Here is a 27022-nt window from a genome sequence, read left to right as displayed (position 1 = left end):
TTCCACCATTGGGGAGTAGTAGAGGCATAACATTGTGGGGCCCATGGTTTTACAGTGATTCCTTCATCTCCACACTCAAGGCTTAATTGAAAGGCACATAGCAGGTCTCTGGCCATAAGATTGCAATCTAGCCCGGTGGTAATCACAAATTGATGTTTCACAGATTTGTTTTGAAATGTTACGTCAACTGGTTCAGATATCGGATACTGTCGTGCTTGCCCCTGGAATCCAGACAAGCTTTGTGTCCTTCCTGATTTAGGGAGGTTGAGTTCTGACTGGACAGAGGACATGAATGCCCCAGTGTCCACTAAAAAAGTATGCCAGCTTCCTTTAATCATCAATGAGAGTGTAAGGGGTTAACATTATGAATGCAGCTATGTGGGATTTATTGCAGGAGTGTAAAAGCTCCAGCTCATTATACTGCTGGGGAGTCTTGTCAGTATGGAAGCGTGGTTTGTGGCTAAGAGCATTCTTTGATATCAGCAACTGGCTTTAAGGCTTTGATGTGTTAAGAGGAACATTTGGCCATATGGACTGCTCTTTGTTCCCAAGAAAGAAGAGGTCATGATGGACACGTTGGACACAGAGGTCGCGAAGGACACATAAAGATTTATAGGCCATTGTAAACTTGCAGTATAAGGCAGCAATGGAAATGTACTGGCACATGTATTTAGGGTATAAAAGGTGTGTAAATGTAAGCTTTCGGAGAGAGAGGCTACACTAGCAGCCTGAGCGTTTCTGAACGCTACAGTGCCTAGGCTCTATCCCACCTGGGTGAGTAGAATAAAGAGGTTAAAACGAATTTGGTTGTCTGATTATTCTGTTAATAGGTCACAAACTACAATAGAACGGGCTCTTTGTCTGATTGAGACCCGTTCACCACGAGGTTGGCTAGTCAGTACTGGGGAAAGGGGTTATCCTTGGAAAAGTTCGCATATCCTCCTTGTCCCCTATTTCCCTGCCAACCTCCCCGGTATCTTTGCACGGGTCCCTCTCCTCCTTGTCTGAGAGAGGGGCACTCCTTTTTCCAATGGCCCTGCTGAAACATAGAAACATAGAAACATAAAAACATAGAAAATAGGTGCAGGAGTAGGCCATTCGGCCCTTCGAGCCTGCACCGCCATTCAATATGATCATGGCTGATCATCCAGCTCAGTAGCCTGTACCTGCCTTCTCTCCATACCTCCTGATCCCTTTAGCAAAAAGGGCCACATCTAACTCCCTCTTAAATATAGCCAATGAACTGGCCTCAACTACCTTCTGTGGCAGAGAATTCCACAGACTCACCACTCTCTGTGTGAAGAAATGTTTTCTCATCTCGGTCCTAAAAGACTTCCCCCTTATCCTTAAGCTGTGACCCCTGGTTCTGGACTCCCCCAACATCGGGAACAATCTTCCCGCATCTAGCCTCTCCAACCCCTTAAGTTAACCCCTTTAACCACAGTTAAAGCAGACACCTGGTCCTCCTTGTCTGCCTCCCCTCCCCTTGTTGAAACTTTGTCTCCGGGGAGTGTAGGGCGGGCCTTGAGTAGGAGTGGGTGGGCCTTGGTAATTGACATATTCAAACTATGGTCCATTCCCCCATCCGGGGACACAGGATCGGGGCTCTCTCCGATACCCCGCCCTACCTGTGACAATACAATACAATACAATATATCTTTATTGTCATTGTACAGGGGTACAACGAGATTGGGAATGCGCCTCCCATACGATGCAATAATTTAGTTAATTTAAACAACAGCAACCCAACGAAACAAATTGTAACAGTTTTCAGACAGAATAAAGTGCAAGTAGATCTGTGCCGGATCACTGTGCGATGTGACCATCCGGCTCAGCAGGACCGGTTCATAGCAGCTATGGCCCTGGGGATGAAGCTGTTCCTGAGTCTGGAGGTGCGGGCATAGAAGGCCTTGTATCGTCTGCCCGATGGAAGGAGTTCGAACAGACTGTTGCAGGGGTGTGAAGAGTCTTTGTGGATGCTGGTGGCTTTTCTGAGGCATCGTGTGTTGTAGATGCCCTCCAAGTCTGGTACTTGTGTTCCGATGGTCCTCTGAGCTCTATGGACTACCCGCTGAAGAGCTTTCCTTTCTGCCTCCGTGCAGCTGAGGTACCACACAGGGATACCATGCGTTAGGATGCACTCTATGGTGCAGCGGTAGAATGTCGTCAGCAGCTGTTGGGGGAGACCAGACTTCTTCAGTGTTCTTAGGTAGAACAGTCGTTGCTGTGCCTTCTTGACCAGCGCAGCAGTGTTATTGGACCATGTTAGGTCCTCCGAAATGTGAGTGCCCAGAAACTTGAAGCTAGACACTCTCTCCACACTGTCCCCGTTGATAGAGATCGGGGCGTATTCCCCGTTATGTGACCTACGGAAGTTGATGATCAGCTCCTTGGTCTTGGTGGTATTTAGGGACAGGTTGTTATCAGAGCACCTGTCCACCAGGCTCTGCACCTCCGCTCTGTATTTTGGCTTGGGTTTGTTCTTCCTCATCACATACTCAGTCTTTACTTTGACCGAGGTCGGATTGGCTTTCTGACTCTTGCTGTCTCTCCAATAATATTTCACTGCTCTTTCCATCTGGCCAGGGTTACTTTCTGCCCAATCCATATAGTTAGTCTTTATCGCCTCAGCAACTGAAGTCGGAAGGCAGCTTATCAGGAAAGCACAGTATTGTGCTGAGTATATCCTATTCTGGTAATTAATGTCTCCTGACTGACTTCGGTACACCTCCGTGAATCTTTCCATAAACTCCTCTGCTCCTTCATTTTTCCGTGCTTTCGTATCAAGGACTTTGGAAATGATAACTGGCTTTCGGAAGGTGACCATCAGGGCCTCATATATGACAGTTTCACGGGCGTCATTTTGAACATGCTGAACTGCCAGAGCATCATGGCTTGCAAAATTCAAATTAGCCAGAAATCTTACATGTTCAGCTGGGGTTAAGATTTGTTTTACTAAGGCCCATAAATCCCTAGATTCTGCATTGTAGACTTGTATAGTGGTCCGAAGAAAGTCCACAAATGAGGAGGGTGACTCCTTTCTTTCTGGCATTCTTGCCAAAATTGCCATTATATCGCTAGGTTTCCAAGGAAAGAAAATTCCCACAGTCTGGGTTTTCAAGATCAGAATCAGACTTCAGGGATAACGGTTCATCCTCAGAATCCTCACTACTATTATCACTATGACTCTGAAACATCTGCCTCTGATTTCTTTGTCGTCTTCTAGATCTAGACATACTAGGTGTTGTAGTGAGATCGATACCTGATTATTTTTAGTCTCATTTCTGGTACGGGAAGCTGCAGGATATGTATACTGTGAACCCAGCTGCTGGCTCGTTCCCTGACCTCCCGAGGTATTATTCACCTGGGCTGTGACTGCTAGCGGCTGGGAATCAGGACTGCCAGGTATTTGGGATATCGGCGCAGGGGTAGGGGATATATATGGGGGAGGGGGAAGTGGCGGTAGGCTTCTGGGACACCCTGCTAGTTCTAATATTCCATTCATCCAAGTCATCATCGTCTCCTCCTGCCAGGGCAAGGTCAGCCATCGGATTTCATAACCCACTTACATCAATATCCCCAGACCCCATCAGGGTCTTACCAAACTTCTGTCTCAAATGTTTCTCATGAGCACATTCCTTCTTTAACACTCCGGCTGATTTAGCCACTCCCTCTTCAGTAATTCTTATTCCCAATTTCAAGGCATTATCCTGCTAACTTGCCAACACTGAAGCTTCCTTTAATTATTGACAATACTGTTTCCACAGGGCAATAAGTTCCTTTGCCAGAGTGCTCCTATTACTCTTCCAAATTATCTCCTGAACCTTTTTAACATCATCCAGAGCCTTTGTTCCTCCTAATGGCCAAAAGTTATTGACAAATGTCTGAATTGCTCCGATTTGTTCACATAAGATTTGCAAAGCACTGTTTGATTCAGTTGTAGTATCCAAACGATTATCCATCTTGCTGACTGATAATTCAACACAGTTGACACAATTTACACAGTCGCGTTCCAAACGTCACAAATCTTATCACCTCACACAACAACTTCACATAGGCTCACACAACAACCTCACAGCACTTTCACACACACAACCGGACCCAATTTCACAGCGACTGTAGCCACGCTCTCAGGACTGAAACCTGACCAGTGTCCATGCTCTCAGGACTGAAACCTGACCAGCGTCCCACTCTCAGGACTGAAACCTGACCAGTGGTATTGATATCGATATCATACAATGTTAGTCGACTCCCAGTAATATCAACCACTGACCAAAATATCTGCCTCTTCCAGTATTCGCCAGACTGACCTGATTTCGTTAAGACATTACACAGGAGTTAGCGAATGGCGAATTCGTCATCAGATGACAGATCAGAGGAAACCGATGCAGTAAAACAAACCACTTACATCGGGGGCCCAATTCCTCTTTCTGCCTCCGAGACTTCTCAGCTCCTTGGCCGCGAACTCATGGTAAGTGTCTTTTGAAATCCCACCACTGCCACCAAAACGATAATTCAAGTTCTTTAACTTCAGTCTGAATAACACCCGTATACTGGAATACTGGATGAGCACATCAGATTTATTCCATAGTGGGGTTCTTCCCGTGAGGATCTCCAGACACAATACTAGTGTCTGAAAAGATCTCAACTGAGGAGAGGGGAAGAACATCTTTTCTACGATTGTTTACTTTTTTATACAGCAAGGAAAAAGGGCTGTGACAGAAAAGGAATCGATGACCAATTACAATTATAATACAATTCCCATGGTTACAGAAAAAACAAAATCATTAATACAGGTCACATGCACAGAAGCTTCTGGAATTCTTTGAGGATGTAACTAGGAAAATGAACAGGGGAGAGCCGGTGGATGTGGTGTACCTCGACTTTCAGAAAGCCTTTGACAAGGTTCCACATAGGAGATTAGTGGGCAAAATTAGAGCACATGGTATTGGAAGTAGGGTACTGACATGGATAGAAAATTGGTTGACAGACAGAAAGCAAAGAGTGGGGATAAATGGGTCCCTTTCAGAATGGCAGGCAGTAACTAGTGGGGTACCGCAAGGCTCGGTGCTGAGACGCAGCTATTTACAATATACATTAATGACTTGGATGAAGGGATTAAAAGTACCATTAGCAAATTTGTAGATGATACAAAGCTGGGTGGTAGTGTGAACTGTGAGGAAGATGCTATGAGGTTGCAGGGTGACATGGACAGGTTGTGTGAGTGGGCAGATGCATGGCAGTTGGAGTTTAATGTGGATAAGTGTGAGGTTATTCACTTTGGTGGTAAGAATAGGAAGGCAGAGTATTATCTGAATGGTGTGAAGTTAGGAAAAGGGGACGTACAATGAGATCTGGGTGTCTTAGTGCATCAGTCACTGAAAGGAAGCATGCAGGTACAGCAGGCAGTGAAGAAAGCCAATGAAATGTTGGCCTTCATAACAAGAGGAGTTGAGTATAGGAGCAAAGAGGTCCTTCTGCAGTTGTACAGGGCCGTAGTGAGATTGCACCTGGAGTACTGTGTGCGGTTTTTGTCTCCAAATTTGAGGAAGGATATTCTTACTATTGAGGGCGTGCAGCGTAGGTTTACTAGGTTAATTCCCGGAATGGCGGGGCTGTCATATGTTGAAAGACTAGAGCGACTAGGCTTGTATACACTGGAATTAAGAAGGATGGGAGGAGATCTTATCAAAACGTATAAGATTATTAAGGGGTTGGACACGTTAGAGGCAGGAAACATGTTCCCAATGTTGGGGGAGTCCAGAACAAGGGGCCACAGTTTAAGAATAAGGAGTAGGCCATTTAGAACTGAGATGAGGAAAAACATTTTCAGTCAGAGAGTTGTGAATCTGTGGAATTCTCTGCCTTAGAAGGCAGTGGAGGCCAATTCTCTGAATGCATTCAAGAGAGAGCTAGATAGAGCTCTTAAGGATAGCGGAGTCAGGGGGTATGGGGAGAAGGCAGGAACGGGGTACTGATTGAGAATGATCAGCCATGATCACATTGAATGGTGGTGCTGGCTCGAAGGGCCGAATGGCCTCCTCCTGCACCTATTGTCTATTGTCTAAACCAAACCATTAATATAGGTCATATGCTTTCGGGGAAATGCATCAATTTACCTGGAGTGGATTCAAAACTTTTCCTTCTTTCACACGCACCCATATAAGGAGTTGTTGTTGAGAAAGAAACTTATCTCTATACACTAGCAATCTCGCAGCTGCACGACCTTGTTCTAACTGTCTTAATACACAAGCTAACACTATCAGACAAGGGAGTAATTTAAGAACAAAGAACCCCTATACGCCCCTGTCTACTCCCTATCACTCCCAGAGGGACAAACACATTCCATTCCCAATGATAACATTTCTGCCACAAGCATCCATCTTACTGCTTTCTACTGAAAATAAGCATTCATTTTATATTAGCTAAAACAGCAAAAGAAACCATCTTCAAGCATCTACAACAAAATATCAATATCTCTAATTAACTATATCAGCTAATAGCATAGATTCTCAGTACGAGTCAGGGATCCGTCCGCTAGTTCAGTTATAATCTGTTATAATTACCCGTTAAAGTGAAGGTTCACTGTATTTAACTATATCATGTCATGTGTCAGCCTGTTCGCATCCATGGAAAATAAGCCAGGTGTATTTCACTCGTGTTCATCACTGACGCACTCATGTCCAGTCAACAGCCTTATGAAATAAATCTGCGCCATGTCCGGCCAAATAATATCCGTCTTCAAGTATGCCGACACAAGATTTACAAGGATGTTGCCAGGACTCGAGGGCCTGAACTATCGGGAGGGCTTGGTCCCTATTCCATGGAGGTTCAGCGGTGATCTGAAAGAGTACAAGATCATGAGAGGAATAGATTGGGTAGATGCCGATATGGAAAATCTAAGAAATACCCCAGAATTAACGGGACAGAAAGCTCATGAAGCGATAGGAGGGTATGGCCAAGTTAAATAGGAATCGACGTGAAAGGTGAGGTGAATAATGGGTGAAGAGTATGAATGCGCAAAGTATAAGAAGTAAAGTAAAGTGAAGCTCAGTTAGAGATTGGTAAGTATGACATTTTGGGGATTACAGAGACATGGCTGCAGGAGGATCGGGACTGGGAATTGAATATTCAGGGTTATGCGTCCTTTCGAAAGGACAGGCAGGTGGGCTGAGGAGTGGGGTAGCTCTTTTGGTGAGGGATGAAATTCAGTCCCTTCCAAGGGGTAACATAGGGACTGACGATGTAGAGGCGCTGTGGATAGAGTTGAGGAATTGTAAAGGTAAGAAGAAACTAATGGGAGTTACCTACAGGCCCCCAAACAGTAGCCGAAGATATAGGATGTAAGTTGTAGCAGGAGTTGTAACAAAGGTAATGCCACTGTGGTTATGGGAGATTTCAATATGCAGGTAGACTGGGAAAATCAGGTTGGTTCTGGACCCCAAGAAATGGAGTATAAGATCATGAGAGGAATAGATCGGTAGATGCACAGATTTCCTTTGCAGGGGAATCGAGGACCAGAGGACATAGAGTAGGGGAATCGAGGACCAGAGGACATAGGTTCAAGGTGAAGGGTAAAAGATTTAATAGGAATCCGATGGGCAGCATTTTCATACAAAGAGTGGTGGGGATATGGAACAAGCTGCCAGAGGAGATAGTTGAGGCTGGGACAATCCCATTGTTTATGAACCAGTTAGACAGGTATATGGAAAGGACACATTTGGAGGGATATGGACCAAGCACATGCAAGTGGGACTAGTGTAGCTGGGACATTGTTGGCCGTTGTGGGTGAGTTGGTCCAAAGGGCCTGTTGCCACACTGTATCACTCTATAACATGGGATACTGTCACTGCTGCAAAATACGTTGAGACATCAACAGATTGAGGAGCACGTGTGGAGGCAACTAGTGGCCATAGCTTCGGTTTCAGACCTTGCACGACATAGATGATGAATATAGAGAAAGATATCCACGATATAGAGTTGCGATGAATGGGTGAAATGAAGGGTGCTATCTGAAAGATGGAACCAGGTGATTGGAGGGGGTGGGGGGGAGGAAAGAGGCAATGGGCAGGTAAAACTAGATGAGAGAGCGCAACGCGTCTTGCGAATGAGTGGTGCTGGTGGGATAGAAAAATGAAACAGTAAGGGAGACTGGATGCACTTTTTCTTCTGACAATTGAATGGCATTGATAAATGACATACTGAAATTACAAGAAAATTAATCTGTTGTAATATTTTTAACTGAATTGTTTAGAAGCAAGTGAAGCTTATGTGAAAAGAGGCCGAGATAGTGAACATAACTTAAAAGTAATGTAACAAGCTCAATAAATAGATTTAGGTGATATTTTGTTTCCACGAACAACTAACTGGAGTAAATACAAACAGGTTTTAAGCCAATCTGCAGCTCCATCGAGGACCACAAGAAATGACAGAGAGTTGTGGACTCAGCCCAGGCCATCATGGAAACCAACCTCCCTTCTGTTGACTTCATTTATACCTCAGGTTACCTCGCCAATACCAGCAGAATAATCAAGGATGAGTTGCAGCCTGGCCACTCCCTCTTTTCCCTTCTCCCATGGCAGCTCTGACGTGAATTCATTTTGTTTCCTGTCCACTAATGCGCAATTGTTTCTCAGTCCGTTAAATACCTCAGCTCAATTCAGCACTTCCCTCCAATTTCTGTCCTTGCCCAGAATGATGGCAAGTCTTAGATTCCCTCCCTCCCCCAGATGTTCCTTCCTTCCCCCCAGCTCCTTTCCCATCCCTTCTATCATCGCTCAGACCATCCTCACACCTAAATCCTCATCTCCTCCCCCTTAAGCTCTCCTCACTCAAAACCCGCACTCCTCTCACCCTCTCATAGCCTCCTTCCTTCCACGCAGATACCTTCCCGCCACTCAGCCCCTCCTCCTCCCAATTCAAATGCTCCTCGTTTCCCTGAAGAACATTTCAACGCAGACTCCTCACAACTCGGACTCCTCACAACTCGGACCCTCCTCACAACACGGACCCTCCTCCTCTCGGACATCTCAGTCCCTCACAACTCAGAACCTTCTCTCACTCAGGTCCTCATTTCCTTTCCCTTAGGCAATCCTCACTCAAAATCTGCCCTACAGACCTTCTCTCTACCCGTCATTGCCCCCTTCCTCCCCCTCAGACGCTTCCCTTCTCCATTACTCTCCATCTATTCTGCTCACTTTACTTCAGAACTTCTTAACTCAGACCCTCCTCCCTCCCACACAGACCCTCTTCTCCACAGTCCCTCACAATTCAGACCCTCCTTCCCTCGTAATTTAGTACCTCTTCCAGCGGGCCTTCACAACACAGACCCTCCTCAAAACTCAGACCCTCCTCACAACTCAGTCCCTCCTCAAAACTCAGATCTTCCTCCCCTCGGTTTCTCACGACTCAGACCCACTTCTCCTCAGCCTCTCACAGGTCTAACCCTCCTCCTCTAAATCCCTCACAACACAGTCCCTCCTGTTGTACTTCGTGGTCCGGTATCTGTTATACCTTTGTTATGACTCTGGACGGACCACAAGTACACGTGTTTAAAAGGTTATAATGCTGGAGCTTAAATCCAGGCTGTTTATTCCATGGCCACATGGAACTAGAGTGCCCACCTAATCACCTCATTCTCTTATATACATGTTACTACACAGGCAAACAAAGTAGTCCTTGTGATACAACAAAGTAGTCCTTGCAATATCACAACATCCCCCTTGTCTTATAAAAGAAAATATATTTAACAACAAACTCTAAACACAAATGTTTTTGATAAACACCCTAAAACAGTAACGAATATCAACGGTAACGTGCAGGTTTCTTACTAGCACATCCTGAACGTGTCACATAATCTCCATCAGCATTATGTGCCGGTCGTTCCTCCTCTTCACATTTGGTCTCAGTCCTGTTGCTGTCTGGAGGGACGCAGTGGGGACCGAAACCTGGCTTCTCCAGTGGAGGAAGATCTCTCAACTGCACTTGATTCCTCCTTAATCGATTTCCATTCCTTGGGGTTCATCACAGATCGATCACACTTCTGCTGGAATCCAGACACGATGCGCTTGATCCAGAACCCAGACCTTCTGTCCAATGTGTAATGGCGTCAAGTCTTGTCTCTTGACCGAATTGTCAAACTGTGCCTTCATTCTCTGCTTGCGCTCTTCAAGTCGCTCAAAGTTCCTCTGCCCTTCGTATGCCTTGTTCATGTCAAGGTTCGTGGGTAGAGGTGTCCGAATCTGTCTTCCAAACATCATCTCTGCCGGTGACAGTAACTTGGAATCAATCGGCGTAATACGCAAGTTGAGTAAAGCTGCTGCTACACTCCGTTCCGTTGTCAAGGACTTCTTGATGACGGATTTCACCGTTCGTACCATTCTCTCAACCAGCCCATTCGACTGAGGGTACCTAGGTGAGGACGTCGTATGGGTGATTCCCCATTGCTGGCACATGGACTTGAAAGGTTCTCCAACAAATTGTGGACCATTGTCGGAGATGATTTCCGTCAGTGCTCCTAGGAGGCCAAATGTTGCAGTCACCATATTAGCAACCATGGCACTCGTGGTGCTTGTCAGCTTATGCACCACCGGAAACTTGGAATGGTAATTTACCATGACAAGATATTGTATGTTGTCAAGTTCAAACATATCCATTGCTATTTTGGTCCAAGGTGTGACTGGTATCTCATGTGGTATGAGTGTTTCCCTCATTTGCTCTGGCATGCTGGAGCTTAAATCCAGGCTGTTTATTCCATGGCCACATGGAACCAGAGTGCCCACCTAATCACCTCATTCTCTTATATACACGTTACTACACAGGCTGTATACACGTTACTACACTACGGGTTGTGGCTGTATGGAATGGGCTTCCGGTGGAAGTGGTGGAGGCTGGCTCGATTTTATTATTTAAGAGTAAATTGGATAGGTATATGGATAGGAGGGGATTGGAGGGTTATGGTCTGAGTGCAGGTAGATGAGACTAGGTCAGGGAGAATGGTCGGCGTGGACTGGTAGGGCCGGACAGGCCTGTTTCCATGCTGTAGTTGTTATATGGTTTTATGGTTATGTACATCTGGCACTGACTACACCTTCGGACAAGGTCATCAATATGTCGGTTCATGTTGGGCCAATAGACCATTTGTCTCTCTAGAAGTCTCGTCTTCTCGATGCCTTGGTGACCACCAAGAAGTTGCTGCAAAATATCCTGCCTCATAGACTCAGGAATGACTACTTGCCGTCCTTTGAATATGGCCCCATTTGACATGCCCAATTCATCTCGAAAAGGCCAGTAGGGCCGCATGTCAGCAGGTATCTCCTGCATGGTCGCCGGCCATCCGGAATGAATATACTGCATGACCGTATGCAGTATAGGGTCATGACAGGTTTCTGTCTGCAGCTCCTCCCTTTTGATTTGGCGAAGTGTATCAAATCAACATCTAGTGTGTCTTCGATGTTGTCGAAGAAGATGGTCACTACATGTACATCTAGATCTATGCTTTCTGTCTTCTCCGGATTGAGAGTGTCAGCAACGATCATCTCTGCCCCAGGTCTGTGCTCTATGGTGAAGTTGTATCCTTGCACCTTGATGAGCAACCGCTGCAGTCGGGGTGGGGCACTTATGAGTGGTTTGCCGCCGATAGTGACAAGAGGCTTTTGATCTGTCAGCACTTTAAAATCTCGCCCAAATAGGTATGTATGAAACCTTGTGATTCCAAAAACCAAGGCAAGGGTCTCGCGTTCAATATTGGAGTAGTTGGACTGGCATGAAGACAGAGCTTTCGAAGCGTACGCAACAGGCCGTCCTTCCTGCGAAAGGCATGCTCCTACTCCTTTCATTGACGCATCTACCTCAAGGGTGACAGGAGCATCAGGGCGATAGTACTGGAGGACAAATTCATCCTGTATGCTGCTCTTCAGGTTACGGAATGCCATCTGGTGGTCTTCTTGCCACAAGAATGGGACATCTTTCTTCAGTAAATCCCTCAAGATGGCGACCAGGTCAGCATAGTTTGGGATGTAGGGTGATAAAAAATTCATCATCCCCAGGAACCGTTGTAAATCTTCTTTATCGTGTGGTGTTGGCATCATATGAATGTCCTTCACCTTACCAAGATCTGCTCTGATGCCTGTGTCTGAATAGATTGTCCCAAAGAAGTTGATGGACTTAGCCTTCACTACGCACTTAGCACTGTTGAAAGCTAGTCCTTCCCGGGACGCTGTCTCCAACAGCTTCTTCAGATTACAATCATGTTCTTGTTCTGTGGATCCCACTATGACCATATCATCTGCAATGCAGATGCATCCAGGAAGCTGTTCTATGATTGTGTCCATACGCTGCTGGAATATATCCTGACTCACCGACAAACCGAAAGGTAACCTTCTGTAGCAATACCTGCCAAAAGGTGTGCAGAACGTGGTAAGTTCCTGGCTTGCCTCCTCAAGTCGGACATTCCAATAGCCCGCTTTTCCATACAGTTTGGAGAACAATTTCCCATTGGCAAAAGCTGGATTGATTTCCTCAAGTATTTGTATCTTGTGTGGGCAGCGTTTGAGACTTGCATTCAAGCGTTTTGGGTCTAGGCATACCCTGATTGATCCATCTTTCTTAACGGAGGTTGTTATTGAACTGCACCAGTCCGTATGGTGAGTTACTTTTCTGATGACTCCATCATCCTCCATTTTGTCCAACTCAGCCCGCAATTTGTCTTTGAGATGGATACTACATTTCCTTGGCGCATCAATGTGTGGTTTGGCCTTCTCCTTGAGGTGAAGGGTGGCTGGCTCCTTGAAGTTGCCAATCCTATAAAACTGATTAGGCCATCTCTTCATGAGGTCTCCCACCGAGTTGAAACATTCTTGCTCCTTCCGAGCGTCTGATGGGTGCTCTTCTGTTCCCATAGCATGTATTGTGACAACCTGAAGTTGCTTAATACCTGGGAGGTCTATGACAGCGGATCCTGCCACGTCTACCATGAAAAATTCTTGAGGACACCACTTCGATCCCTTGTATCGGTATGAAATGGATATAGTTCCAATACACATGCTTTCTGTCCCGTTATATGCCGTCAGTCGGACTTTACATGGTCGTAGGTGCTGCTTATATTTGTTAACCTTTTTTGCTTGGGTTCACCTTTCTAGGCTAATCACCAAACCGCTGACTTCGTGGTCCAGTATTTGTTATACCTTTGTTATGACTCTGGACGGACCACAAGTACACGTGTTTAAAAGGTTATAATGCTAGAGCTTAAATCCAGGCTGTTTATTCCACGGCCACCTGGAACCAGAGTGCCCACTTAATCACCTCATTCTCTTATATACACATTACTACACAGGCAAACAAAGTAGTCCTTGTGATACAACAAAGTAGTCCTTGCAATATCACAACACCTCCCTCTCTCCCCCTCAGGCTGAGACCCTCCTCTCTCCCCATCAAAGCCTCATTCCTTCCCCGCCCCTCCTCCTTTCCTCTCCATTTACTCTCCTCAATTCCCCTCAGAACTCAACTCAGACCCTCTTCCTCTAAATCCCTCACAACTCAGACCCTCCTCCCCTCGGTCCCTCACAACTCAGTCGCTGCCTCCCTCCTCTCTCCTCCACCCTCCTCTATCCTCCACCCTCCTCTCTCCTCCACCTCTCTCCTCCACCCTCCTCTCTCCTCCACCTCTCTCCTCCACCCTCCTCTCTCCTCCTCCCTCCTCTATCCTCCACCCTCCGCCCGGCGATCGGACGCCAACAAACGCCCACGCACGCGTACTCTCTCCCGCGTGCGGAGCCGGGAGCATCGCCCTCGCGAGTTGACGGTTGGAAGCCGCGGGGCCGCGGTGCGCAGGCGCACTGTCTCCAGACGGCCGCGGGGCCGCTCTGCGCGTGCGTTTCTTTTCCAACCGTCACCGCGCGAGGGCGACGCTACCGGCTCCGCGCGCGGGAGAAAGAGCGCGTGCGCGGGCGGTTGGCGGCGTCCGATCGCCGGGCGGAGGTTGGAGGGGAGAGGAGAGAGGGAGGCAGCGACTGAGCTGTGAGGGCTGAGGGGAGGAGGGTCTGAGTTGTGAGGGACCGAGGGGAGAGGGTCTGAGTTGTGAGGGACCGAGGGGAAGAGGATGGTCTGAGTTGTGAGGAGGATATCGGTCAGGAGGTTCTGAAGGGAAGTGAGGAGAATTAGAATGGAGAGGAATGGAGGAGGGACTGAGGGGCAGGGTGGGACCTGAGAGGGGAAGGAGGCTTTGAGGGGGATGTGGAGGGTCTGAGTGCAAGAAGTGTCCGAGGGGCGAGAGGAGGGACATGGAAGAAGCCAAGGGAAAGGAAGGAACATCTGAGGCGGTGGGAATCTAAGACTTTCCATCATCATTAAAAGCACAAAGATAAAATAGGAGGAAAGGGGCAGAATTTTGCCTGGGCTGAGACATGAGTGTGTAAAAATGGGCAGGATACTGACCAGAAATTGAATCCACATCAGAGCAATGGTGGACCGTCAAGGAGAAAGTTCATTGGGTTTAGTTTGAACATGTTCCAAAACCAAGCAGGAGGCATTCAATGGGAAGCACGATGTAAAGTGGGTGAGGGAACACAGTGAGGGAGGTTTCTGTCAGACACTGAGATTCCAAAATTGCACAAAGCTTGATTGAATGTACAACATTTTAGAGTGAAATTTGGGGGAAGTTAGGAAAGCACGGTGTTAAAATATATTGGCCGCAACATTAATAGAAAAGCAAAGATGTTTCACACGTACATTAAGAAGATGACAACTATCGAAAAGAGTTAGGTTCGATGGAATCAAAAATTGTCCATTCCGCAGTGGCAGAGAATTTGGGTAAGGTTCCACATAAATAATTTGCCACTACCTTTACAAAATAAGAGTGAAGGGTTGATGCGAATAAGTGAGAAATATTGGAATGAATGAACATAGTAAGACGGGGGTATTAATGTGTTTAGAACCTCTGGACCCAGTTGAACTCCACATTCAAATAAAATTCATCCCGACCTGTTAGAAGAATCAAGGGAAAGAATTATGAGGACTTTGCAATCCCCCCCTGGCTGCAGGCTGTTTCCAAACGTAAATAGGAAGCTCTTAATGGAAGACACGTGTTTGGACGAAGAGATAACGCAGAGGAAAGTGTCTATATCAGGCAATGGCAACTCTACATTGCTGAAAGTCTGAATGAACGTGGAGAGTACCAGGATGAAATTAGAGGGAAGTTAGGAAAGCACAAAGAAATTATAGAGGCAGTAACATTGAAAAAGGAGCTAAGATGTTTTATAATTACTTTACGTGAAAGGCTTGAATAGTGAAGGGCTTGGATGGAGTGGATGTGGCGAGGATGTTGCCATTAGTGGGAGAGTCGAAAACTAGAGGTTATAGCCTCAGAATTAAAGGACGTTCTTTAAGAAAGGAGATGAGGAGCAATTTCTTTGGTCTGTGGAATCTGTGGAATTTTCTGCCATGGAAGATTGTCGAGACCTGGTCAGTGGATATTGTTAAGGAAGAGATGGATGGATTTGTAGTGGGTCTGGACGCAGCAGGAATCAGGCAAGACGCCAGGTAAGGATTAACAGACACTTTAATGTAGCATCAGAACATCCACTCTCTTCAGTCTCTCGCACAAGAGTAAACTCTAGCCCCTTCAGGCAAACCCCGTAGCTCCAGACCCCTCCCCAGCCCTGTCCACTCAGTGCCGAGGGGGATGACCCAGGGAGTGGCCTAATCCCCCGGCACCGCCACAGGACCCCACCCCCAGAACTGGAGGCACGAAACGGACAGGGGGATGTATGAGACGACCAACCCGTGTGCGCACCATGATGGGCGGAGGAACCGGAACGATTCCGCCAGGGGGAAGACAACCGCGGGGACGTTGGGGGTAAGGGCCGGGATGCAGGACGACCCCGAGGGCGAGGCCGCGCCAGTAGGACCGGCTGGCTAATGTCCACATGCGCCGGCTTCAGCCGTGCAATGGAGACTGTCTCAGGACGACCCCCCTTGTCCAAAATGAAGGTGGCAGAGCCACGCTCAAGCACCTTGAATGGCCCTTCATACGGATGTTGAAGGGGTGTCCGGTGTGCATCCTGGCGCAGGAAAACCATCGGATAGTCCTGCAGGGCGGAAGGGACATGCGACTGAACCGCACCATGGCGTGACGTCGGCACTGGTGCCAGCTTGCCCACCGTCTCCCGAAGCCATTGCAGGGCGGCCGATGGTTGCTCTGCCTGACCCTGGGCTGATGGAATAAACTCACCGGGCACTGTCAGCTGGGGCCCGTGCACCAATTCAGCCGAGTAGGTGGCCAAGTCCTCTTTGGGCGCAGTGCGGACACCCAGCAACACCCACGGCAACGCGTCGACCAAGTCCGGGCCAACAAGCCGGGCCTTCAGGGCAGCCTTGAGCTGGCGGTGGAAGCGCTCCACCAGGCCGTTCGCCTGCGGATGGTACGCAGTGGTGCGGTGCAGGTTAACCCCCAGTAGTTGAGCCATGGCGGACCACAGTTCGGAGGTGAATTGCGGCCCTCGATCGGATGTGATGTCGAGCGGCACCCCAAATCTGGCAATCCAGTGAGCTGCGAACGCACGGGCACAAGTAGAGGCAGAAGTGTCCGGCAGTGGAACTACTTCTGTCCACCGCGTGAAACGGTCGACCAGTCAGGAGGTGGGTGAAGCCCCAAGAAGGCGGCAGTGGATGTGGTCGAACAGCTGTCGAGGGACGATGAACTCCTGGAGCGGCGCTGTACCTTGGCAGTTTGGCATGGGATGCAGGTGCGCGTCCAATGCCCAACCTGTTTACGCCAGGTGTGCGTTAAAGTCTTGAATGTGGGGGACCGGATACCTGTCTGCGATGGTAGCTTCGTTAAGCCAACGGTAGTCTTGGGACCATATGGAGCAGGGATGCCCACGGGCTGTCTGAATGGCGCACAATTCCCAGGGACTCCATAAGGCGGAACTCCTCCCGAGTGAGACGGAGCTTGTCCGGTGGAAGACGCCGTGCCCGGGCGGGCCAGTGGTGGGAATGTCATGCTCCACCCCGTGCTTCGGGGCGGTGGAATGGAACTGGGGGTCGAGGATTTCGGGGAACTCAGCCAGAATTCGCGAGAACGTAACGTCCACGGACGACAGGGGCCCATCAGGCAGCACGACCGGGTCGCCCACGCGTAGGGAAACAGGCTGCAAGGTGACGGAGTGCACCAAACGCTGCCGCTTGACGTCCACGAGCAGGGAATGTGCCCATAGAAAGTCCACACCCAGCAACGGCTGGGACACATCCAAAATGAAGAATGGCCATGAGAAGCGGCACTCTCTGAAGTTGAGGGAGAGCGTGCGCACCCCATACGAGCGGGTTGGAGTCCCGTTTGCTGCAGCGAGGAGGGGGCCGCGTTTACCACTGCGGAAGTCAGCATTGGAAGGGGGAAGGACGCTCACCTCAGCCCTTGTGTCCACAGGGAAATGAGCCCCGGTGCGACAATCCCACGCAAACACGCGATGAATCTGGCCGGCCGCCGAAGCAATTACTGACGGGAACGGGCAGGGCTGCCAGCATTGACGGGCAGAAAGGCACCGGCGCCGGTGAAAGTAGCACCAGCCCCCTCTGCTGGCGTCTGTGGAAACGGGCGGCTGTGCGGTCCGATCCGACCACCAGCGACCTCCGGTGGCGTGCGGAGGAACTGTCGGCAGGCTGCGCGGGAAAGACGTGCTGCCAGCCGGGTGTGCTGTGGCAGCCGGGTCCCGTCGCGAAGGACGTCGAGGAGCGGTGGAGATGCGGGCGATCGAGGCCCTTACCTACGGATCGTCGTCGGTCGTCTGAGGGACTTCCAGCGCGTCGAGGGCCAGCTAATGGGCCATCCAGAGATCGTCGGCACGGTCGTCCACCGCCTGCATGTCGGTGAACGGGTCGTGGGTGAGCTGCTGGCGGAGATCAGACGGCAGCTGCGGCACGTAGGAATGTTTAAATTAAAATCAGGGTTCATGGTCGCCCAGCAGCGCTAACCGACGGGCAGCGGTCACACAAACCCGGCATATGGAGGATCTGGGTCGCCCGCCCGGCCTCGCTGAGGCTGAACTGCCTCAGAAGAAAGGCCTTGAGGCCCTCATACTTATCGCCCGCCGGAATGGCGCGGAGGAAGGGTCAGACCCCACGCGCGGTGGCCTGGTCGAGGGCGCCGATAACATAAAAGTACTTGGTGGCGTCGGCTGTCACACCCCGCAGTGCGAACTGCGCCTCGGCCTGGTCAAACCAGAAGTCAGGGTAATCGGTCCACAGGGGAAGCAGCTTCAATGCCACGGCGTGGAGAGCGGTGCGGTCGGCAGGGTCCACGGGGTGGGGTCCGGCAGGGTCCATGGGGTGGGGTCCGGCAGGGTCCACGGGGCAGGGTCCAGACAATAGACAATAGACAATAGACAATAGGTGCAGGAGTAGGCCATTCAGCCCTTCGAGCCAGCACCGCCATTCAATGCGATCATGGCTGATCACTCTCAATCAGTACCCCGTTCCTGCCTTCTCCCCATACCCCCTCATTCCGCTATCCTTAAGAGCTCTATCCAGCTCTCTCTTGAAAGCATCCAACGAACTGGCCTCCACTGCCTTCTGAGGCAGAGAATTCCACACCTTCACCACCCTCTGACTGAAAAAGTTCTTCCTCATCTCCGTTCTAAATGGCCTACCCCTTATTCTCAAACTGTGGCCCCTTGTTCTGGACTCCCCCAACATTGGGAACATGTTATCTGCCTCTAATGTGTCCAATCCCCTAATTATCTTATATGTTTCAATAAGATCCCCCCTCATCCTTCTAAATTCCAGTGTATACAAGCCCAATCGCTCCAGCCTTTCAACATACGACAGTCCCGCCATTCCGGGAATTAACCTAGTGAACCTACGCTGCACGCCCTCCATAGCAAGAATATCCTTCCTCAAATTTGGAGACCAAAACTGCACACAGTACTCCAGGTGCGGTCTCACCAGGGCCCGGTACAACTGTAGAAGGACCTCTTTGCTCCTATACTCAACTCCTCTTGTTACGAAGGCCAACATTCCATTGGCTTTCTTCACTGCCTGCTGAACCTGCATGCTTCCTTTCATTGACTGATGCACTAGGACACCCAGATCTCGTTGAACTCCCCCTCCTCCTAACTTGACACCATTCAGATAATAATCTGCCTTTCTATTCTTACTTCCAAAGTGAATAACCTCACACTTATCTACATTAAACTGCATCTGCCATGTATCTGCCCACTCACACAACCTGTCCAAGTCACCCTGCAGCCTTATTGCATCTTCCTCACAATTCCTCAGAGTCGGCTGACCGGCAGGGCCGGGTAGCGTGGGTTGAGGAGCGGTCGGGTCCATCGCGACTTGCGACGAAAAGTCGAGGGTCACCAGTGTAGTGGGTCTGGACACAACAGGAATCAGGCAAGACGCCAGGTAAGGATTAACAGAAACTTTAATGTAGCATCAGAACATCCACTCACTTCAGTCTCTCACACGAGAGTAAACTCTAGCCCCTTCAGGCAAACCCCGTAGCTCCAGACCCCTCCCCAGCCCAGTCCACTCAGTGCCGAGGGGGATGACCCAGGGAGTGGCCTAATCGCTGGGCACCGCCACAGATTCTTGATTAGTACAGATGTCAGAGGTTGGGGGGAGGTGCGTTTTTTCCTCTCGAGGGTGGAAGGGAACCTGCAATTTCCCAGTTGAAGGGGTTGCAGAGGCAGAAACTCCCAGCCAATTCATAAAACCCCTGAGCGCGTTTGTCTAGATCCATGACCTGCTGGAGTATTGTCAAGGGCAAGAATATGGCATTAGACTGGGTCGTATTTTCCCTACTGGCAAAGACATGGTTGGCAGAATAACCTTGCCCTAGCCATAAATGTTCAGTGATTTTCAACATGCGGGGTGAAGATTTTGTGTGTGATAGACTGCATGGCACTGTTGGTGTTTCCTTCTTTCGCTGGATCCAAAAAAGGAAGTCCTTAGTTTGATTTATGAGGAATTGGACAAAACATTTGTCAACATGGAAACTTCACGTTTATATTGTGACGTTTCTCTCTTCCAGCTCCGTCTCAACAAAATCAAGCAGCTTTTCACTGGCTCAGGGCACAGAGCAAACACACAATGAACCACAGCCCCACAGGTGAGCAACAGTTGAATGGTGGGGGGGAGAGGGCGGGTGCTCTGTTTCGATATCCAACACTTTGATCTGTTGATTCTCAGCCCCTTCCAGGCAGCATTTTGACTAAGTTGCAAATATCTGCAGGACCTAATGTGCAGCTGCCACTAGTAGCTGTGGGTGGCAGTAACGTCCTCATTATATAACAAGACAGGGTCAGTGTGATTTAGTGAAAAATAAAAGTTTGTTCAACACATCTAATTAAGCAGGTAACTGGTGACCTGGAGAATTGTTCTTTCTGAGCAAGTGGGTTCATGTTGTTGCATTGAAAAACACTTCCTGAACAATCATCAGGCTCTTGAACACTGCACACCAACCACTACCTCACCAACTGAGGACTAACCACTGTTAACTTTTTGGTTGTACTATGGACTGTGGTTTTTGCACAGGCTTTGGTGACATGATGTTACTGATTATTCATGTATATATTCTTGAATACTGTATGCTTATATGTCATCTTACTTGCTGCAGCCTGTAAACCTGCAGCAAGTAAGAATTCAAATTGTTCTATTGCCGATATATATGACAATGAAACACTCTTGAGTCATGAATTACCAATTTGATTTATCAGTGACTTATCAATGGCCCGAAGTTGTGGTCTCTCCTGCAAATAGTTGTTTTCTCCACTGTTTGATCATTTTGAAGATTTCCTGAGGTTGAGGAATGATAGGATGAAGAGAAAAGAACCCCAGCCTGTTCGATCATTCTTGACAGGCATAATTTTTCAGTATGTGTTTGTTTTAGTAGACACTTTTATCTTTTAACACTTTGTTGGATCTTTGATTTTCCCTTTAACCTATCCCTCCCCACCTCTCTGCAACTTGAAGCAAATTTTTTTTTTTTTCCTTTTAAAGTTCTGTTTTTGCTTGAAACCTGAACTGTTTCTCTTTGCATAATTGTTGCCGGGCCGCCGCCAGACAGTGAGGAGGGAGTGCTGCACCATGGGAGGGGTAATGAGGAGGAAGTGCTACACCATGGGAAGGGCAGTGTGAAGTGAATGAGACTCTGTGGGTGTGGCGGTGAGAAAGATGTGTTGCGTTGCAGGATGGGCAGTGCAGAAACGTTGCGGCATAAAAGACCGCGTCGGGCACCCTTCCAGGAAAAGAGAACTCCAGTCTCGATCAGGTGCCAGATGAACAAACAAGTTACGATCTGGCCGCGTGCTCTGCCAATGTGCCAGTTCTCGTGGGTCTGAGGTATCGGGAGAAGTGAGGTAGGTTAGGATTTTATTTCTTGGAGAGCAGGAGGCTGTGGTAATATTATGGAGGTGTAGAAAATCATGAGGTGAATTCATTGGGTGAATGCACAGAGTCTTTTACACAGGGTAGAGAAATCAAGAACAAGACATAGCTTTAAGGTGAGAGGGGAATGATTTAATAGAAAACTGAGGGGGGACGTTCACTCGGAACTACATGAAACAAGCTGTTCAGGCATCTAAGGTAGAGCCATTTTACAGACACTTTTTGGTGAAACGTCCCTTGAACTGAGCTTTAACATGGAGCGGCAAAGTTTATGGGAGATGTGCGGGGCAGGACTTTTACACAGCATGTGTTGGGTGCCTGGAATGCACTGCCAGTGATGGCGGTGGATGCAGATATGTTAATGGTGGTTGAGACTTTTCAATGGGCATATGGATATGCAGGGAAAGGAATGATATTCCGTCATCCTTGGCCTGCACCTCATCCTCCAGCACCCAGACCGCCAGGGGACCTAAGCAAGGTTTTGTTTGTGGATTTTAGCTCTGCATTCAACACCATTGTGCCAGAGCTACTACACTACAAACTCTCCCAGTTGGTTGTGCCTGAAACCCTCTGTCATTGGATCACCAACTTCCTGACAGACAGGAAGCAGCATGTGAGGCTGGGAAAGTACACTTCGGGCTCGATGATCCTCAGCATAAGAACATCTCAAGGCAGCGTATTTGCCTTTACTCTCCCTATACTAACGACTGCACCTCCACAGACTCCTCTGTCAAGCTTTTCAAGTGTGCGGAGAACACAACGCCTGATCGAACTGAACTAGGATGGGGAGGAATCTGCCTACAGAGAGGAAGTTCCCTGGAACCATCATCTCCCGGGACCTTAAATGGGAGGCCACCATCGAATCCGCAGTCATGATGGGCCAACAGAGGATGTACTGCATGCGGATGCTGAGAAAACACAATCTGCTAGTTTCATACTGCCATCATGGAGTCTGTCCTCACCTGCATCATGGTCTGGATTGTCTCTGCCACCAAGTATGACATCCGGAGGTAGCAGCGCATCATTCGATCAGCTGAGAAGGTTGTTGGCTGCACCCTTTCCCCCATTGACGAACTGTAAACTGCAAGAGCCAGGAAGGGAGTGGCTAAGATCATGTCTGACCCGTCTCACCCTGGCCACAAACACTTTGAAGCAGTTCCTTCTGGGAGGTGACTCTGGACTGTCAAAGCCGCCACAGCCAGACATAAAAACAGCTTTTTTTCCCCACGAGCAGTAGCTCTACTCAACAGCGAAAAGTTTGTAGCCTCATTTTGCTCTGGAATTTTAATTTACTCTTCACATGTTTAAATTATAATTTTTATTTTTTATTGTCTAATGTATGTTGTGTTGTTATCCTTGCGAACAAAGCACCAAGGCAAATTCCTTGTATGTATAAATACTTGGCTAATAATATTTATTCAATTCAATTCGCTTCTATGCATGCTCATCCTTCCTCTAGTCTACTGACAAGAATTTCAGTAAGAACTCCAGGTGCCGTCTAACCTGTCTTTGCAAAGTTACAAATAACGTCGCCAGAATTATGTTCCATGCACCGACCTGCCATATTATAAGTGTAAGAAAATAACTGCAGAGGCTGGTACAAATCGAAGGTATTTATTCACAAGATGCTGGAGTAACTCACCAGGTCAGGCAGCATCTCAGGAGAGAAGGAATGGGTGACGTTTCGGGTCGAGACCATTCTTCAGTCTGAAGAAGGGTCTCGACCCGAAACGTCACCCATTCCTTCTCTCCTGAGATGCTGCCTGGCCTGCTGAGTTACTCCAGCATTTTGTGAATAAATACCTGCGATATTATAAGGGTGTTCACAGGGAAACTACCCGTGTCCCCTCTTTCGGCCAGCAGGAGTCTGAACTGCAAGATCTTTCTTCAACAGATATTCCGTGGTGCTCCGGGGAAACAGGTGGCTGCAGGTGCTGGAATCTGGAGCAAAACAAACTACCCTGAGAAACACAGCGGGTTAAGCAGCAGCTGTGTCATAGAATAGAATAGAATTTCGTTGTTGTCGTTGCAGTGGTACATACAACGATGTTCAGGCGCACTGCCTGAGCGGGGCTCAAATGTACAAGACACAAAATAACAATAAAATAACAGTTAAAGAGTGAGAAAATCCAAGGGATAGACGAATTGGAGGTAAACGTGGACCTGTTGGTTAGATGGTTTTCATATGTCCGCATATTTCGGGAGCGCGAACAATAAGGGAGCCTATGAAAGATACACGGTTTTTACATCATTGATAGATAACAACGAAGATGAAGCAAGTGGAGGGCTGTCCGTGAAAGTACAAGATGGGAGGTGAAATATAAGGGGAAGATACAACATTAATGAATGACCCTTAAACCCTTGATCTTCAGAACAATATTGGGGTATAGTCCATCATCCCAGGTAAGTGGCAACGCAAGTAGGTAGAGATGTAAAGAGGCGTATGGTATATTGTATTCGGTGGCCCTGATGAGGCTTCTCTCGTTTCTGCGAGATTATTAGTGTAGACTTGGCGATGGTTTCGTCGGATACTTGCACTCTGTGAGCAAAGTAATGCTCGAGCTCCCGTTTATGAACTATTTTAACCGCTTCCCGTTCCCGTATCCATGTTTCAGCCCTTGGCACCTTGGGTTGCAAGGGTGAAGCGACACGAAAACTGCACTCAGCGCCTCGTATTTCAACCCAGCCGCTTGGACACTGAATTCTCCAATTTCAAGTAATACACCGCAAACGCCGTCTCTCTTTCCCCGGCCACGGACCCCTCCACAGATGTACACATTCCCCTATCATCTCGCACTACACTCATCATACTCCGTTCTCCTCCCGCTCTTATCCCACACCGTGCCACATACTTGCATTGATCCGTCTTATCTTCCCTCCCCTCTTCCCATCTACCTTCATCCCTACCTTTGTCCATATTTCACTCTTCTGGTCCTTTCCCTATGCAAATCGTCTTTGCCCCGTTTACATCAATAGTTTTTGTAACTTATTCTACCTATCTCCAAATCACTCGTCCCCATCTCTATTCACATCAGCCGACAGGTTTTCTCTACCCAATCTCTCTATTTCAGCTTTCTGGACCCGACTCCAGTCAGTCAGCATCGGGGTCCCGACCCGAGGATAGTCTCTCTTCTCTCTCCGCAGATGCTGCTTGATAATCGGAGTTCCTCCAGCATTTTATTTACCACCGACTTGTGGCTTGCTTTCATCGGTCGGGCGATGCGTATGAGTCCTTCTGCAGTTGTACAGGGCCCTAGTGAGACCGCACCTGGAGTACTGTGTGCAGTTTTGGTCTCCAAATTTGAGGAAGGATATTCTTGCTATTTAGGGAGTGCAGCGTACGTTTACTAGGTTAATTCCCGGAATTGCGGGACTGTCGTATGTTGAAAGATTGGAGCGGGTAGGCTTGGAAACACTGGAATTTAGAAGAATGAGAGGGGATCTTATCGAAACGTATAAGATTATTAAGGGGTTGGACACGTTCGAGGCAGGAAACATGTTCCCAATGTTGGGGGAGTCCAGAACCAGAAGCCACAGTTTAAGAATAAGGGGTGGGCCATTTAGAACGGAGATGAGGAAAAACGTTTTCAGTCAGAGAGTTGTAAATCTGTGGAATTCCCTGCCCCAGAAGGCAGTGGAGGCCAATTCTTTGAATGCATTCAAGAGAGAGCTAGGGTAGCGCAGTCAGGGGGTATGGGGAGAAGGCAGGAACGGGGTACTGATTGGGAATGATCAGCCATGATCACATTGAATGGTGGTGGTGGCTTGAAGGGCCGAATGGCCTACTCCTGCACCCATTGTCTATTGTCCATTGAGTCAGCAAGTAATGTTACAGCTTTGATGACTCCGCATTTCGAGGATTCTGGCGCCCCATTATGTGAAGAATGTGGAAGCTTTGGAGAGGTCGAAGAAGATATTGACCAGAATGTTGCCTGGCTTAGCGATTATTAGCTGTAGGGGGAAATTGAACGAAGTTGCATTAGTTTCTCTGGAACGTAGGTTGGCGGGGAGATCAGGTAGAAGAGCTTTGAATTTTGAGAAATAGGTGAGACATCAGAGCCATCTTCCTCTTCATATCCATATTCATATTTCCTCCCTGTGAAGTGGCCTTTGACTTTCTTACCTGTCTTTAGTTCTCATCATTTGATATTTATAACAGGGCATAGCTAGAGAGCATAGATTTAATGTGAGATGGACAATGTTTTAAGGAATGTGTGCGGGGCAGGAACTTTTTACACAGAGAGGCGTTTGCATCTGGAACACGCTGCCAGTGCTGGCAGTGGAACAAGTTAAAATACTGGCATGTAAAACGCTTTCAGATGAGTATATGTATTGCTCTATGTTCAATGTTTTGAATGTATAATAATCTACTTCTAAACTGCCACGTTGAGTCCCTTGGTCTCACCCAGCCAGCGACGTTCCTATTGTACGGCCCATTCGTCACTACCTCTCTCCTGCTTAAGTCTGTCTTCGTTTCCTCTTTCATCAAAAGAGTAATTCATAACTTTTCGTTCTTATCAACTGTTTTTTCTTCAATCAATACAATAAAAATCGTGTAGTCGTTACCGTGTGGTCCTTGTGAGTGTAGCTGGCGCGAGCGTGGCAGTCGAGAGTGTGGCAGTCGAGAGTGTGGCAGACGTGAGTGTGACTGGCGCGAGTGTGGTAAAAAATGTATTCTTTCCATCCTCCGAGAATAAACTGACCCACAATCTCTGTCGCTACGCTAGTCTCCTCCCATGTCGACACTCCCCATTACGTATCGAATCACACCCACAAGCATGCAAAAAAAAGACAGAAACTAGAAATATTAAAAATAGCCATAATACAATGACAGTAACTAAATTAAGCGTAAATGGCTCCTACACACCGGCCCCTAATTGTTCTGCGCATATAACGAACCAATTACGAATAGGTACTAAAAGGAGCTATAAAAGCTTAATATTTATCAAAAACAAAAGTAATATGTATTATATTTTGGCATTCAAACTTCTTTAGCGAATCTTCAATCTTCTTCACCTTCTAGAAGCAGACATATCTTGGTTATCGGTCTTACCAAGATGATGTCCTTAGTCTGAAGTCGTACAGTACGCAGAAAACCTTTAACGTCTGGCATGATCTCCAGTATCTTTTTACGAAGTTTTGACAAGATGTGATTTCTTCCTCCATGTCCGATCTGTTCATGAATATGTCGTAACAGCAATGTTGAAATATGAAAGTCCTTCGAGAGAATAATAGGATGCTTAGCTTCTTCAGGCACGGCTAGTTTATTTAGGGGACCACCTACTCTCAGAAGTCCTTTATCAAGTATCGGGTCAAGCCTGCATAAACAACTACTTCTTTTCACACCATGTTCACCAGCTTGTAATGCTGATAGCTCTTCCTTATATTCTTGTCTTTGACAGAAAGAGATAACTGCATTTCTGCCTTAAAAAGATCATCCGGACATAAACACTGTCCCCGGTACGATACTCAACCTTTTCTTTCAGCTTGCCAGGATCCGTTTCAAAGCCACTCATAGCAGCCCGAGTTTCCTTTTTCTTACGAGTCCACTGCAAAAGCATTGTTTTTAGTTTAAGAAACTAAGCCACCACAGTCTGCAACTTATTCCATGATGAGAAATGGATAATTAAATAGTTTGTTG

The sequence above is a fragment of the Rhinoraja longicauda genome, chromosome 43 (genome assembly GCF_053455715.1).
Source record: "Rhinoraja longicauda isolate Sanriku21f chromosome 43, sRhiLon1.1, whole genome shotgun sequence".
In the NCBI taxonomy this organism is placed as follows: domain Eukaryota; kingdom Metazoa; phylum Chordata; class Chondrichthyes; order Rajiformes; family Arhynchobatidae; genus Rhinoraja; species Rhinoraja longicauda.
The sequence above is the reverse complement of the archived record's forward strand: the minus strand, read 5'-3'. Positions refer to the sequence as shown.